This window comes from Pecten maximus, chromosome 14, assembly GCF_902652985.1.
Source record: "Pecten maximus chromosome 14, xPecMax1.1, whole genome shotgun sequence".
NCBI classification, from domain to species: Eukaryota; Metazoa; Mollusca; class Bivalvia; order Pectinida; family Pectinidae; genus Pecten; species Pecten maximus.
In genome coordinates this window covers 4,415,493-4,432,167 of record NC_047028.1, presented here as the reverse complement: position 1 = coordinate 4,432,167, position 16,675 = coordinate 4,415,493, and positions in this window count along the sequence as shown.

Here is a 16,675-nt window from a genome sequence, read left to right as displayed (position 1 = left end):
GATTGACAGTGCGCGTTGTGACAAAAGTACCCTGCAAATGCGGCAAGGCGAGAGAATAATGTAGTCGCTTCGCGCACTGTCGCTCTCCGCATAGCGCGGGAGAGCCAGTGCGGCACGGACGAAATCAGCCACCGTATGTTACATGTAGTACCGACCACAGGCGCTTGCATAGAAAATGAGAATTAAAAAAAAGGATATCAGTGGTATGTGTACTGTGTATACAGAGCTTAACAGATTACACATACCACTGTCAAATAAAACATTTTTGAAAATCACATTTTCTATGCAAGTGCCTGTGGTACCGATTTGATTATCAATATAGTCATTTGACTTTTGTGGTCCTGGAATACTCATGCGTAGTTTTGCGTGACCATAAATAAAAACATTCGATCGGAGTGCCCCGTTTTGTATGTGTGACGTATATTGAATGAGTCCTGGAGATTGTCCGATATTCATATAAAACAATAGCCGTGATAGTACCCCGAGATCACCAGATTACGTACACTATAGACAATCGCCCACATATACGTAGTACTCACTCCGTCTCAAGTGCTCGCCGGTGTGGAAATGTCACCAAGGTAAGGACCTATATTGTTTGTAATATTCTAGTCACGTGGGCGTCTATATAATATGTCTTTACATCATTGTTATGGTTACCGATATATTGGCATTTGTCCTTCATTCAATCACTACATGTATACTTGTATTCAATGTATTAGCGTTCTCCGTGCACGTGACTGAGGTGTGTGGTAGTATTCGTTCTCCCCGAGTGACATTGTAGGATTAGTAGAATCGCTCACCCCCTTTGAGACGAGACATGGCGATCTCAACCCATGAGGAGGCGGGGTTCTTAATTTGACAAACACAAGACTTGCAGAGTGATTAGCAGCCTAAGAATATACTCTGAGATATTCCATTTCCTCGCCTCATGTGGTTTCCCTTCGCTGGTGGCCCTGTTATAATCATATCAGGCTCTCTATTTTTGTTGTCCTTTTACGTTTGTTCATTCCTACCAACTGTTCAAAATGTCTGTATTCTGACATACGAGCAACATGTTTACGTCTCTGCAATACAATGTGTGGTTGAGTCAATACAAACCGACCGACAAATCAGTTGTTTGAATTGATATTGAAAACACACAGATCATTAAGCTTTCTTTCTTTGTTACCACATTCAACACTACTTTGGCGATATTGACATCATAAAAAGTAAAAATTATCAGACTGATTTGCAGACAGAAACACATTATTGGTGAGCAAATATGTTAAAGTGCATAATAAATATAGAAACGAGAATACTAGAATATATCTAAAAAATCAATATAATCATAAATTTAGAAAAGTATTACCAAGCCCAAGCCCTTCATGACGAGGAAGGTATAAGTACCCCACAATACAGCGAAGACGTCCTGTCTAGTTTATAGCTAAAAGTTCGTAGTTTAGTTTAAACATATTTTATTTGAAAACATTTCAAAAGTAATTGGACACAAGTTTTACAACTTATAATTGTCCTCTTCCATAAACATGAATATAATGGTATTAACAAATGGCAGCATTTACGATACAATATAATGATATTTTACACCTAGATGTTCTATATATATATAAAAGAACACAACATTAATATTTATTGGTTGAAACAACGACGTGTGCCATACCAGTTACCAAAATTACAATAGTGTTATGGCTATTAAGTAAATGATCATGACATAATATTAATAAGTAAACATAAAACAAAATGTACAATATGGTAATAAAAATGTTGGTTTACATGTACTATCAACAATATAGTTTCGATATATATAGTCTATCGATGTTATATATATCAGTATTTTGCATAATATATATGTCATATATAATTTATTTTGCACAAATTGATATAGGATTTGTATAGTCTATTGTTCATGACTTACAATTATGACATAAATGACATCAGATTAATAAAAACGGTTAGTATTTTTTATATATTCTTGAACAATCAACCGTATATTGTCATTGTCAATTTGACTAAGTCTATCTGATCCATTAAGTATCAGATTTAGATCTATATGGACATTAAATACAGACAATTTCCTCAAAAACATGTAACGATGATCGTTATATTGGTGACATTGTAAAAAATATAATGTAGCGCATTTTCCAAGGGAAATGAACAATTACATGAAGGGTTCAGAGTTAAATTAACTTTAAAAAGGTCTGAATTTAATGAGCTACATCCATGTCGAAGTCTAGTGTGAATGACATCAAGTTTTCTGTCACCAACTCCTAGTCTTATTGCTACAGGTATTTTTCGTTTTATTTGTCTTTTAAATTTTGCTATTGTTTCTGAAGATCTTACAGTGATGTCTAAAGAATTCCATGTTTTTACTGTGCTGGGAAGAAATGATTTTTCATATAGAGACGGACGACATCTAGGTGGTACATAATCTTGGTTATTTCTCAAGTTGTAAGTAGTATTTTCATTAACTCTGTTGGGCAAAAGGTCGTTCAAATAAGATGGCGCCATATTATAGTGCATTTTATAGAATAATAAAAGTTTTTTCTGCTTTCGCCTTTCTAATAGTGTTTCCCACCCGGTTTCTATATATAGCGACTGTTCGTATTGATACATGTAGAAGAGTCAAACGTGTTATTTAATCATGGATATTTGCTTAAACAAAATTGACAATAAGTTACAGTACAAACACTTGTTACATAATCGTGTCTCTCCACAAAGTAAATATAACGGAACAGAGAGGGTGGCCCCAGCCACGACTCGCGTAAATGTCGTTTGTATGTAAAAGTTCTTGGTCCAAATATGTGCTTCATGGCCATGTCACCTGTCACTTGTATTGTCAGAATCTTGTTCATAACAAGTTGTTTTGAAATGTAATGCTTCACTGTATGAGTGAATCATCACATCAAATTAGCTGTCCTGAGTCATGTTAGAATTAGCATGAGTCCGCGGCATACAATATGTTTGGTCTGGATAACTAGGACTCAAGATCGTTAATGAAAAAAATATCAGGTAGAAAATGGGAACTTTTTATCAAGAACAGTGCGCGCGTAGTGATAACATTAATAAGTTGTATGGGTATATTATTTACATCTATACTTAATAAGAGGCTAATGACATGGGATAAAAAGAATAACATTATAACTGATGCACAATTTGGATTTAAAGCTGGATTTTCCACAGTCGATGCCATTTTTGTGTTACAAACGTTAGTTAACAAAACTCTGAAAGACAAAAAACGATTATATTGTTGCTTTACTGATTATCAGAAAGCATTTGATTTAATTGATAGGAGCCGTTTGTGGTCAAAACTTATTAAACAGGGAATTGATGGAAAGATGTTAAAAATTATACAATCATTATATGATAATGTGAAATCTTGTATCAAATTCAATGGTTTGTTATCAAAATACTTCAGAAATACTATCGGTTTATTTCAAGGCGAAATTTTGTCCCCCATTTTGTACAGTTTGTATGTCAATGATTGCGAAATGTGCTTTATAAGGGATAACTGTCAATCAATAGAAATTGGTTTGATTAATTTGTTTTTAATAATGTATGCGGTGATACTGTTTTGATTGCAGAATCCCCTCAATCTCTTCAGGATGTGTTAGATGCTATGTATATATATAATAATGAATGGAAGTTGAACTTAACGTTGAAAAAACAAAAATTATGATTTTCAGAAATGGAGGAAGACAGCGCGATAATGAAAAATGGACTTATAATAATGCCAATATAGAAGTAGTTGATGAATTTAATTATCTCGGCATGCTATTCAATTATAATGGAAAATTTAAAAAAAACCTCAAATGCATGTTGCTAATCAAGGTAGAAAAGCTTACTTTGCCATAAATAGTAAATTGAAAAGTCATGCTTTTAATGTTATTACACAATGTTCAGTGTTTGATACATACATTAATAGTGTTTTAGGATATGCAAGTGAAATATGGGGGCATCATAAAGCTCCTGATGTAGAAAAAGTGCATACAAATTTCTGCAAAAGAATACTAGGGGTAAATAAAACGACAGTTAATGATTTTGTTTATTTTGAATTAGGCAGGTTTCCATTATTCGTAACTAGAAAATTAAAAATTTTGAAGTATTGGTTAAAATTGAAAAATACTACAAATTGTATACTAAAAGCTGGTGTAGAACAAAGAATGGAAATGAATGATGAATGGATAATAAGTATCAAAAATGAGCTAGAAAAAATAGGTTTAGCTTATCTATGGCAAGAATCTGTCGTTGATTGTTATACTTACAGTATTATTGAGAATAGAATTAAAGATGTTTATAAACAAGAAATCATTAACAGAATTAAAAATATGTCAAGGGGATCATTATACCAACATTTAGTTGATAACTTTTGTCTGCAATTTTATCTTACTAGGCCTATCGATTCTTTGTATAAAAAAGGTATTTCAAGAATAAGACTTTCTGCACATAATTTAAATATAGAATATGGCAGAAAACGAAATATACCAAGGTTAAATAGATTATGTACTTGTTGCCTTTTAGAAGAAATTGAAGACGAATTTCATTTTTTACTACAGTCAACAAGGGAGAGTATGTGGGAATCCAATTTCTGAGCATACCTATAAGGATTGAATACAACTCAGGGTTTTATTCTAGGTCACACAATTGCTTGATGACCTGATAACCATGGTCTTTCAGTTTTTCAACTCAATGGAATGCATGTACATGTACAACCATACTAGCTAATTACCGATACACGATATTAAATTAGGAACGACAGAGTTATCGCTAAATTACAATTTTTACAAATCCTCGCCATCTCGGGTGACAGTATCTGTTGTACATTACCCAATTAAATCACAGATGTTGCAGTGTTATGCTATTTCTAATTCAAATTCAAATAAAAAAAAGTCAAAGTCAATGGGACCTGTTTTTGTGACGTCACGAGCTTACGCGACCGTTCCCGGCAAATAATATAGTCCGTTGAAATAAACACAAAATCATCAATTTAATTTTAAGCAATGTATTTCACTTTGCACTATGAGGAAATCAACCTTCCTTACAATAATTACATACATAGTTGCGAGTTACATTGATTATTTCTGTGTACAGCACCTGGGCCTTGGTTCCAGTCGCTAATGCTGCCACTTCCTGAGAGAATATGCTAATGGTAATATATCATGTTTACTTCAGCCACGATAGGTAACTGTTTTTGGAACAAAATGTTAATGAGTGGAATTAATGGGAAAATGTTTAAGATAATTTTTAATATGTACCAAGACATTAAATAAAACGTGATTTTAAATGGTGAGTTTTCTGGCTATTTGCCAAGCGACAATGGTTTAAGACATGGGGAAAATCTATCTCCAGTTTTATTCAGTCTATACCTGAACGATCTGGAAGAATTCATGGCCCAAAATAGCGTACATGGCTTGAAAAGTATCATTGCTAAATTAGAATCTGACTTGCATATTTACTTAAAGCTTTTTATACTACTTTATGCTGATGATACCGTACTTTTTTCAGACTGCCCAGCTGACTTGCAATTGCAACTCGATGTTTTAATGAATATGTAAACAATGAAAATTGAAAGTTAATATAGAAAAAACAAAATGTATGGTTTTTAATAAAGGACGTAGAAACAATAGAATTGAATTTTTATTTAATAATGAGGTGATAGAGTACGTGGATAACTTCACCTATTTGGGCTCGGTATTTTGTCGTACAGGTTCTTTTAATGAAACGAAAAAATACAATATCAAAAAGGCTACTATAGCAATGTATGATGTTATTAAGAAAGGTAGACAGCACAACTTATCGACTCCGTGTATATATGACTTATTTGAAAAGATTGTCAAACCGATTTTACTGTATGGATGTGAGATTTGGGGTTTAACTGACCTCAGAGTAATTGAACGTGTACACTTAAAGTTTTGTAAATTATTGCTTGGATTAAAAAATAGTGCTCCTAATTATATGGTATTTGGAGAACTTGGTACATTTCCACTTGAAATTTCAGTAAAAAATTAGAGTAACAACATATTGGTCACAGTTGACTAATTCTAAATTAGGTAAAATTAATACTAAACTCGATCAACTTCTTTGTTATTGTCATCCTTTTGATGACAAACCTGTTCCATGATATTATACATAAAATTTGTTAAAAGTATTTTAAAGGAATGTGGGATGAGTTACTTATGGGATATACAATATTCTTCTGAAGGTAATTCAGTATGGCTAAAACATTTTATTAGGGTTAAGACTTTATGACCGGTACTTACAGAATTGACAGAGTGATGTACACAATTTACCAAAGGCTTTATGTTGTAGATTTTTTAAGGATAACTGTAGTTTTGAAAAAAAAAACTATTTAGATATTTCACCTGATAAAGATAGAGTCATGTTGTTTTGTAAATTTCGCACTACTCATCATAAATCTATTGTTGGCACCAGATTGTGTATAAGGGAAAAAAGTGTCCACAGTGTAATAGTCAACAAATTGGTGACAGATTTCATTATTTACTTGAATGTACAGTGTTATCTGCTCACAGAATTATATATATAAACAAATACTACTGTTCAAGACCAAATAGTATTGAGTTTAACGAAATGATTAATATAACTAATGTTAAAAAACTAATGAAAATGTGTAGATTGTAAATAAGTTTAATCATACATCATGTCAATATGTCAAAAAAGAATAAAATGAATTTGAAATTTGAATTTGTATCTACTAATAACAATTTAGCTAAAAAGCTCAAAAGTCGTTGAATTGACTCCCCTGTTTATACAGTAACTACCATACGCCACGGCAGAGCCAGAAGAAACGGCAGGTAAACAAGTCATTTAAACCACGTGTTATACCAACACATGTTTGTGTTTAATTTAATCGTCAATAGAAAAATACTTATATTTCCACTCAATTCAGACTCAATGAACCTACCACAGTTAGCTCGAGTCATTTTTCAATGAACTATATCAAGTCCGGCGTAGGAATACATTTGTCGAGCTTCGACTATATTTTTTAATTCCTTTTCAAAAGTGATCATATTTATATGAAATAAATTCCTTTAAAGCTAATATTTGTTTTAATTCGCTATTACGTTTGTTCACGAAAGAAATCCTAAAAGTATTAACCATATGTAGACGAAGAGTAATGACGTACATTTCGGTAAGTTCTATGGTAGACTTGCACAAGTCCCTATTTGTCAAAGACAAAATATTGTACAAAATATCAACAACATATAAATATAAGGATTGAATAAAGTTATGTTGAGGTGTATGGGGTATAAACCTCAATAGGTCTTGAGACAAATTTTATGAACTGCGACCTATTGAGGTTAATACCCCCATACACCTCAACATAACATTATTCAATCCTTAATTGATTTATATGATTCTCAACATATTTGCAAACAGCCGTATTGTGTGAAAAACAGATGGTGTGGTGTTTGTTGTAGGGGTAATCTAGATCTCTGCAATAACTCTCGTCCGATCGTTTCGATTTCTGAATCATTAAAAATCTGAATAAATTCTTCAAGCACTTGTTAAGTTGTTTTTATCGCAAATGAGTGGTTTTCATAACCGTTTCAAAAATGAAGCCAAATCACTTGGCGATGTTGAAAGTCATAATTCATCAAGGCAGATAGTGAAGTCCGAATGGTTGGTCAGCTCTGTATGACCAGCCGGTAATCCAATTACGTCACTAGAAATCTTAATTTGAATGTACTCAGTTTTACTGAATATTCCATTATGAATAAAATGTTTGTACACTGTAAAGATGTTCTAATACAACACCTTCACAAACTTTTCAATGATACATTTGAATCTTGAATCTTTTTTTCTCTGGTGCCTGGCGGGGGGGGGGGGACGTTTATCACTCCAATATACTAAAGTATAAGAAAGGGTGTTATCGATTACTCGAATGACTACAGAGCTTTAGCATTAGTCATGCGCTTAGGAAAGCTGTTTACCGTGCTAAATAACATACACATTACAACTGATACGTACTTTGGATTTAGATCTGGATTAGTGTTACTTAGGCTATATGTTGTATACTAGTACGGTCGTTAGATGGCCTTTAAAAAATAAAGACAGTATTTGGCTTTGTCGATAACTCCAAAACTTGTCATTTAATTGACAGAGCTAATCACTTGACTGAAATAATAAAACATGATATTGTTGACTACTATGTTAACTACTATTAAATCCGTTTATACAAATATTAAACATTGTGTCAGATATGATGATTTTTAGATCGAATATTACACAAACAATATCGGTTTATTACAAGGGGAAATATTGTCTTCAATTCTCTTTCCCCTGTTTGTTACTGATTTTTAAATAAACTGGTTTTTGAGAGAGAGAGAGAGAGAGAGAGAGAGAGAGAGAGAGAGAGAGAGAGAGAGAGAGAGAGAGAGAGAGAGAGAGAGAGTAAATGAAAATATCTGTCATTACAAACAAAACAAAAATAGTAGTCTCTCAAGAACGCTGGTTTAAAATGGGAGTCAAGTGGATGTTGTAGTTCAATTACGATATATCTAGGATGCTTTTTAGCTCTCTGGACGGAGTCCAGGAGAGCTTACGCAGTCATTCTCATGTTTTTGCCGGAAGTAGAATTATTAAAATTTTGTGGACAGAGGATATCAGAAACAGTGGGACTGTCAGAATGGATTTCAAGACACATGATTGGGGTCGACACGAACTAGATTTGACAAGAAATTTGAGTTATTAAATGTTTTCATTTTCGAGTAATCGTCAATTTACGGTGTCATTTTGGACATACTCGGTGTCACAGGGACATGCCGAACGTTATTCTGAGGAGTTATGAGGCAAAGTTCCTATATCAACCCACTGTAATGTGTATATAGTAATGTGCTGCAACACACGTATCCCTGTGCCGCTGCAAAAAATTGCTGCTATGCGTGTTACGTTATACACATTATGTCGTCTGCTACAGTGTACAGAGTGTCTGGCGAGGTATACGTATACGTCCCTGGCAAACACTGATATGAAACATTACGTTTATATTAACTTAATTTCTTGAAGGCATGGGAATGGAGCCCTATCTCCAGAGCTATTACTTAGTAATGAAATATGTCCTGTTACCCAGTGAATAGCTTTAAATCACTAATAACTGTTGACAAATGTGTTTTGGGTATAAGTGTACCTTGTGTAAATATGGTAAATATCAGATAATTTAAATCAATATGATTATAGTCATATGCATATATATTGATGATTTGTATTATGAAGTGATAATGTGCAAGCTGAAAGCATGTCGCATTGATACTATATCGATGATCAATTTGACCTGTGACCTTTGGTGACTTATAAATGTACATGATTTCTCTAGTCATAAACATCGGAAAACGGTGAAAATATTATGAGATGAAACAGGAAATAATTCTCTATCATTATACAGTTTTACATACACAAAACCATGTCGTGGATCAGGGAAGAAAAGTCCTATTTTCTCTACAGTGTAAGCTAAAAAAAAATTTTTATATTGAAACTCAATGCTTTATTTTTATACTAATGTCAATACAATACCAATCTTTATAAAAGAAATCCAGGATGTTAAAAAAAAGTTTATTATTGTTGAAAACGTTTACAGAGCTGTCGACAAATCAGATTGTCCGTTGAAAAGTTGCTCTAAGGTAGATAGCCTTCTTCCGTTCTACAGTCGATTCATTGTCCGCTATCGCTTTTGGTCCACTTTTTCAACTTTAAATAGTTGTCAACACCTTACTTCATGATAGCCACCATATGCCTGCAGTACATTTAAAATTTGCATAAACAGCAACGCAAACACCACATATGCACATCTTCCTTTCACCCACACACGTATTTACATATATACTTGCAATTATTAATCGTACTTCAGGTTATACTGCTAAACATCATTATTGGGAAAGTGCGTTTTCAATCTAAACGTTTCTACAAGTATCAGTTCCAAAAAGGCTCTCTGATTTGATATCGATCACAATGTGTTTGCAAATAATTTCCCCAATGGTACCTCTACAAATGATGACATCACAGACAGTAGGTTAATAGTCACCGAGTATAAATAATGCTTATGAGCCAATCAAAGTAGACAGACTATTTATATCAATGTGCAACCCGACAATATGGCTGGCACAGCGCCCAATCATAATGCTACCATTATTTGATGGTAAAAAAAAACCGTCATTGCTTTTATTAAAGCCTCCCTATTTTTTGTTTATAGATATAAAGATTTCATGCTAAACTTCATAATCCCCACTGGGTATATCTTCATATTATTTCAGTCGAATCTGCTCAATTACGTCAACAATAAATGAGTATTTGATAAACATTAAGATGTGAAATATTAACCAGCCGTGTACTCGCTAAGTTACATCCCGTGATGATCAACAGAAAAACATTTGTTTGTTTATCAAATGACGAAACTTTGGGCTTCTGGTATGACGTGGTTTTGATCGCCAGTCCACTGGACATCTGGTATGACGTGGTTTTGATCGCCAGTCCACTGGACATCTGGTATGACGTGGTTTTGATCGCCAGTCCACTGGACATCTGGTATGACGTGGTTTTGATCGCCAGTCCACTGGACATCTGGTATGACGTGGTTTTGATCGCCAGTCCACTGGACTTCTGGTATGACGTGGTTTTGATCGCCAGTCCACTGGACATCTGGTATGACGTGGTTTTGATCGCCAGTCCACTGGACATCTGGTATGACGTGGTTTTGATCGCCAGTCCACTGGACATCTGGTATGACGTGGTTTTGATCGCCAGTCCACTGGACATCTGGTATGACGTGGTTTTGATCGCCAGTCCACTGGACATCTGGTATGACGTGGTTTTGATCGCCAGTCCACTGGACATCTGGTATGACGTGGTTTTGATCGCCAGTCCACCAATCTTTAAAACAAATCAGTTTGCGCATGCTTGTATGACATATTTTCCTCAGCTTTGTCGTTATGTGATTTTACTAAAAATCTCAATCAGCGTACCACCACATGTTTCAAGTGAAACCGCATTTGTATTCTGATCCTTTTTCAAACAAATCATTTCAAATAATTACATATTTCTATTAAAATACTCCTTTCTGGAAACCTTGGAGGCAGTCATGGAAATGTTACCTGTCTGGCCAATGGGGGGAATTTACGACCTCGATCTACACATACAAAATGTATATGTAGATAATATATATCACTAGCGGGCACTTTCTGTACCATACTTATAAATTCGATGATGAATTTTTCAGGGCTTTGATCTTACATTGTACATTGATATTTTGTGTTTGCAGTGTGACAGCCTCAAGCGGAACTGGTAAGGTGACATGTTTACTAATAGGATTCTCCCATCTCCTCCTCCTCACCATCATCACCGTACTTGTATCTCTACATTTCCAAGGAGATGCTCCCAAACACGCCACAAAGACAGGATACCGGCCAATGGTCACCAAAGCGTCTCGTCCGAAGTATACCAACACATGGAAGGGAAGCCCAAATAATGTCAAACCGAAAAACTTTATTCAGAGTCTAGTAAGCATAGCGCAAAATCTACACCAAGCTTCCTTACACGCTAAAAGTTTAAAGACAATATCTGCCCTGAGGAAAGCAACAGTTGAAATCAGGATGGTGTTTGGACAATTAAAACTCAGCTATCGGAACATCACCAGAAGGACTGTTACTCCACCCCGTACGGTATGCCCAGAGGAGTATCGGGGGGCACGCTATGGGTCAGATCGTTACGAGAAGGGTTTTGAGAGGACATTTTGTGAAAACAACAAACCTCTTTCAGAACTGATCACAGTTTTAGTGGTGCTTGATAATTCTACTTTCTCTGCACACGACACTATAAGAGACATACAGCGGAGTATGCCAGGGGTAGATACAATCGTAGGACTGGAGGGCCCCGAGGAGCATAACTCTGGCACCAAGGAAGAGAATGCACTCGTCAGACGGGTATTTTACAAGGCAGAGGCATATGAAGGTCAAATATGGAACGATATTTTGAAAGATGTACAGACGGAATATGTTCTGGTAGCACGAAACGTTCAAATCTTCGATGAAAATATAAGAATTGAGCGTTTAATCCGTGTGATCGAGATGCTTGGGTTCTTGGCAGCAGGTGGTTCAACACGCAATTCGCAGGATGGTAAGTGGAACCTCGGGTGTTATCAGAGTGGGATGAGGAACTACACGATGGTATACCAGGAAGGCTACGATGAATCCGTCCACGAGTGTGTGGTATGTGATTATACGGACGGACCTTTCGTGATCCGTACACAAACTCTAATGGGAGAGTCCTTCGATGAGAAAATCACTGGCAATGGGGTATTCCACGATTTGTTTTTACGTCTTGGTCAGGAAAATGTTGTCGTGTGTCCCGATTCAATGTTCCACGTCCGACCTAAAGATACACTGACTTTATCAACAGCGTGGGGAAGTTTTGCACATAAGTGGGAGTTATACAAACTTAGGTTTGTTCCCGGACCAGAGATTATATTTAAATGTAATATCAAAACGAGGCAAACATGCGCTTTCAAGACTAATATGTTGCAACACCCATGCTGTGTAGCCGACGTCGTTATGATGTTAAATCACGTGACGTCGATATGTGAAACACGTGGTATTGAGTATGAGGTAAGATCAGGAACGTTGCTAGGAGCAGTAAAACTAAAATCGATTTTACCCTGGGACATAGACGCGGATATAAACTACCTCCTGTCCAATTACAGTGTCGTCAAACAACACATTCATCAATTTTCTTTTCCTGGACACAAATGTCACGTACAGATGATTCCCCAGTATAGTTATAACAACACGTTGTTGTCGGCAAGTTTTCAGCTAGACAGCAATACCAGCTTCTGGAAAGTCGAGATATGGGGGAAGGCATCGTTTACTTCCTGTACATACCGCACAGCGATAAAAACCGACGACGGTCGGACAGTTAAAACTAGGGTAAAACTAAATGACATGTGGCTGCAAACCGCCTTTAATCCCGGACTTTGGGGTAGAAACAGGTACGGGTTGGAGGTGTTTAGACATGCCCAGCACTGGCGAAGTCTCGGAAAGCTCACAAGCTTGGAGGAATACCCGACAAATGCCTTCCTGGAATGTCCGCAACCTGGTCACCACGCATGTCTGGACAATTTGAATACCGATGGTAACCTGCAGTTCTCGGATCCTATACCATGAGTTATTATCTCAATGTGCCTTTGTAAACTTTAACTGATGTTATCATCAGGTTGTTCAGATTGGTAGTTGTTTACTGTTTAATGCTCAATCAACACAGCAGGAAACATTTACAGTCGATTCTGGTGTAGTGTCAATTAAATGGTCGCTTTATATTGCCATCACAGAAGTGTCATGTCGCCGACACGTCATGATGACATCTCTCCCGGTCCATTATACCGACACCAGTCATGTCGCCGACACGTCATGATGACATCTCTCCCAGTCCATTATACCGACACCAGTCATGTCGCCGACACGTCATGATGACATGTCTCCCGGTCCATTATACTGATACCAGTCATGTCACCGACACGTCATGATGACATCTCTCTAAGTCCATTATACCGACACCAGTCATGTCGCCGACACGTCATGATGACATCCCTCCCGGTCCATTATACTGATACCAGTCATGTCACCGACACGTCATGATGACATCTCTACCGGTCCATTATACCGACACCAGTCATGTCGCCGAGACGTCATGATGACATATCTCTCAGTCCTTTAAACCGACACCAGTCATGTCGCCGACACGTCATGATGACATCTCTCCCGGTCCATTATACCGACACCAGTCATGTCGCCGACACGTCACGATGACATATCTCCCGGTCCATTATACCGACACCAGTCATGTCGCCGACACGTCATGATGACATCTCTCCCGGTCCATTATACCGACACCAGTCATGTCGCCGACACGTCATGATGACATGTCTCCCGGTCCATTATACCGACACCAGTCATGTCGCCGACACGTCATGATGACATATCTCTCAGTCCTTTAAACCGACACCAGTCATGTCACCGACACGTCATGATGACATCCCTCCCGGTCCATTATACCGACACCAGTCATGTCGCCGACACGTCATGATGACATCTCTCCCGGTCCATTATACCGACACCAGTCATGTCGCCGAGACGTCATGATGACATCTCTCCCGGTCCATTATACCGACACCAGTCATGTCGCCGACACGTCATGATGACATCTCTCCCGGTCCATTATACCGACACCAGTCATGTCGCCGACACGTCATGATGACATCTCTCCCGGTCCATTATACCGACACCAGTCATGTCGCCGACACGTCATGATGACATCTCTCCCGGTCCATTATACCGACACCAGTCATGTCGCCGACACGTCATGATGACATCTCTCCCGGTCCATTATACCGACACCAGTCATGTCGCCGACACGTCATGATGACATCTCTCCCGGTCCATTATAATGACACCAGTCATGTCGCCGACACTTCATGATGACATCTCTCCCGGTCCATTATACCGACACCAGTCATGTCGCCGACACGTCATGATGACATCCCTCCCGGTCCATTATACCGACACCAGTCATGTCACCGACACGTCATGATGACATTCCCGGTCCATTATACCGACACCAGGATGGATTTGGTGTTTTCTGCCTCCTTTTCGGAGCGGTAGGCAGGGAGCGGTAGGCAGGAAGCAGTAGGCAGGGAGCAGTAGGCAGGGATGTGTATTGAATTTGGAACAAATATAAGTCACAATCAGTGGAAAGACTCAAAGGGGCGAACCCTCTACTGAAGCCTTACAGCGAGACAATTTCAATAGAGCCTTATTATAGAAAGTTCAGAAAGAAGCGAAAAGTTGAGACCCCAAGTTGCGTGGCCTCTTATGAATCGCGCAGTGCTGACAGTGGAATTCTGAAATACTGATATCAAAGCAAAGCATGCATAACGAGAATGACATTTCATGATAAATTGCCAGGCTCGATAAAATCTTTACTCAGACGATTTTTTTACCAATTTGTAATTGTGTTGATTTGAATTTCGTTGTTTTATTGCAAAATAATTAGACATGCGATTCTTGATTACACACAATGTACACAAAAGACAACGGCAGTAATATAAGCTATCACGCGTTTGGTATAATACACATCCATACAAAGCTGTCTACAAGGCTATTATCCCTTGTCTGGATCTCTGTCCGATATTACGTGTCCTATATCTGTTGACAGTCATGTATCGATATCCATTTCAAAAGGACACATGCATAGTTTGTTCTGAATGGTAAGACTGTGCATGTAGTTGTACATGTTCATCGAGCATTGTCTTTGTCTTTCTTTCTCATATTGTGTACGGATTGTTTATGGTATTGTATTACTAGTATTCAGTTTTAAGAACAGTTAGGCTGTCTTTATAGACTAGACTACCGTGTTATGTGGCAATGAGGAAGAGAAACACTTTATATAGACAAGGAAGTAAGGAACTTTGAGTAGTAAACAATACATAAATAAATAATTGAAAAATCAACGAATTACAATCAGGGAAAGATTATGCATGATACCGTAAATAGGGATATTTTGGCTGTGTTATATTTTGGTTTATTTAGCGCAAAAAAATTAACACGCCAAGTTATAACGTCGTCGGTATCAAAATACTGAACATTCCTGATGCAGTTAGATAATCTGGTTATATCAGAGTTTTATGGACCTATCTAAAAAAATGATGTACCGTTTTGTTTTTCTTCAATAAAGTTATAATTTATCAAACTTAAAGTTACTTAAAATTCAATCTGCCTTAACGTAACAATATACAGGTTTACATGGGCTATGTTAAAGACTGTAAATGAATAAAAATGTGAGATTGTATAACTTTTTTTTGTATTTTAAACATAAAGGGTTGGTAAAGTGTATGGGTCACACAGTAGATATCGCGGTCTGTGGGCCTTTCTATTTTTCAATTCTTTTTTATTGAATTCTCCTTTTATAAACACAATATTCAGCGTATATGAAATGTACTGTACCAATAAGCAAATTATAAAACTTATGTAAACTTTCACAGATTAGGAAAAATTTGATGTGTGTAATATTCATTTCCGCCATGGTTGGTTGGTTGAAATTTCCACCATTTGGTTCGTAGCACCCGAAGGATCTGTGTTTTGAAGGGATCCTTAGGTCCCTCTGTAGTTAACGTTTCCTGTCGTGTATACTAATCTAGATGTATTACCTATTTACATGGGTGTCGTGTATACTAATCTAGATGTATTACCTATTTACATGGGTGTCGTGTATACTAATCTAGATGTATTACCTATTTACATGGGTGTCGTGTATACTAATCTAGATGTATTACCTATTTACATGGGTGTCGTGTATACTAATCTAGATGTATTACCTATTTACATGGGTGTCGTGTATACTAATCTAGATGTATTACCTATTTACATGGGTGTCGTGTATACTAATCTAGATGTATTACCTATCTACATGGGTGTCGTGTATACTAATCTAGATGTATTACCTATTTACATGGGTGTCGTGTATACTAATCTAGATGTATTACCTATCTACATGGGTGTCGTGTATACTAATCTAGATGTATTACCTATCTACATGGGTGTCGTGTATACTAATCTAGATGTATTACCTATCTACATGGGTGTCGTGTATACTAATCTAGATGTATTACCTATTTACATGG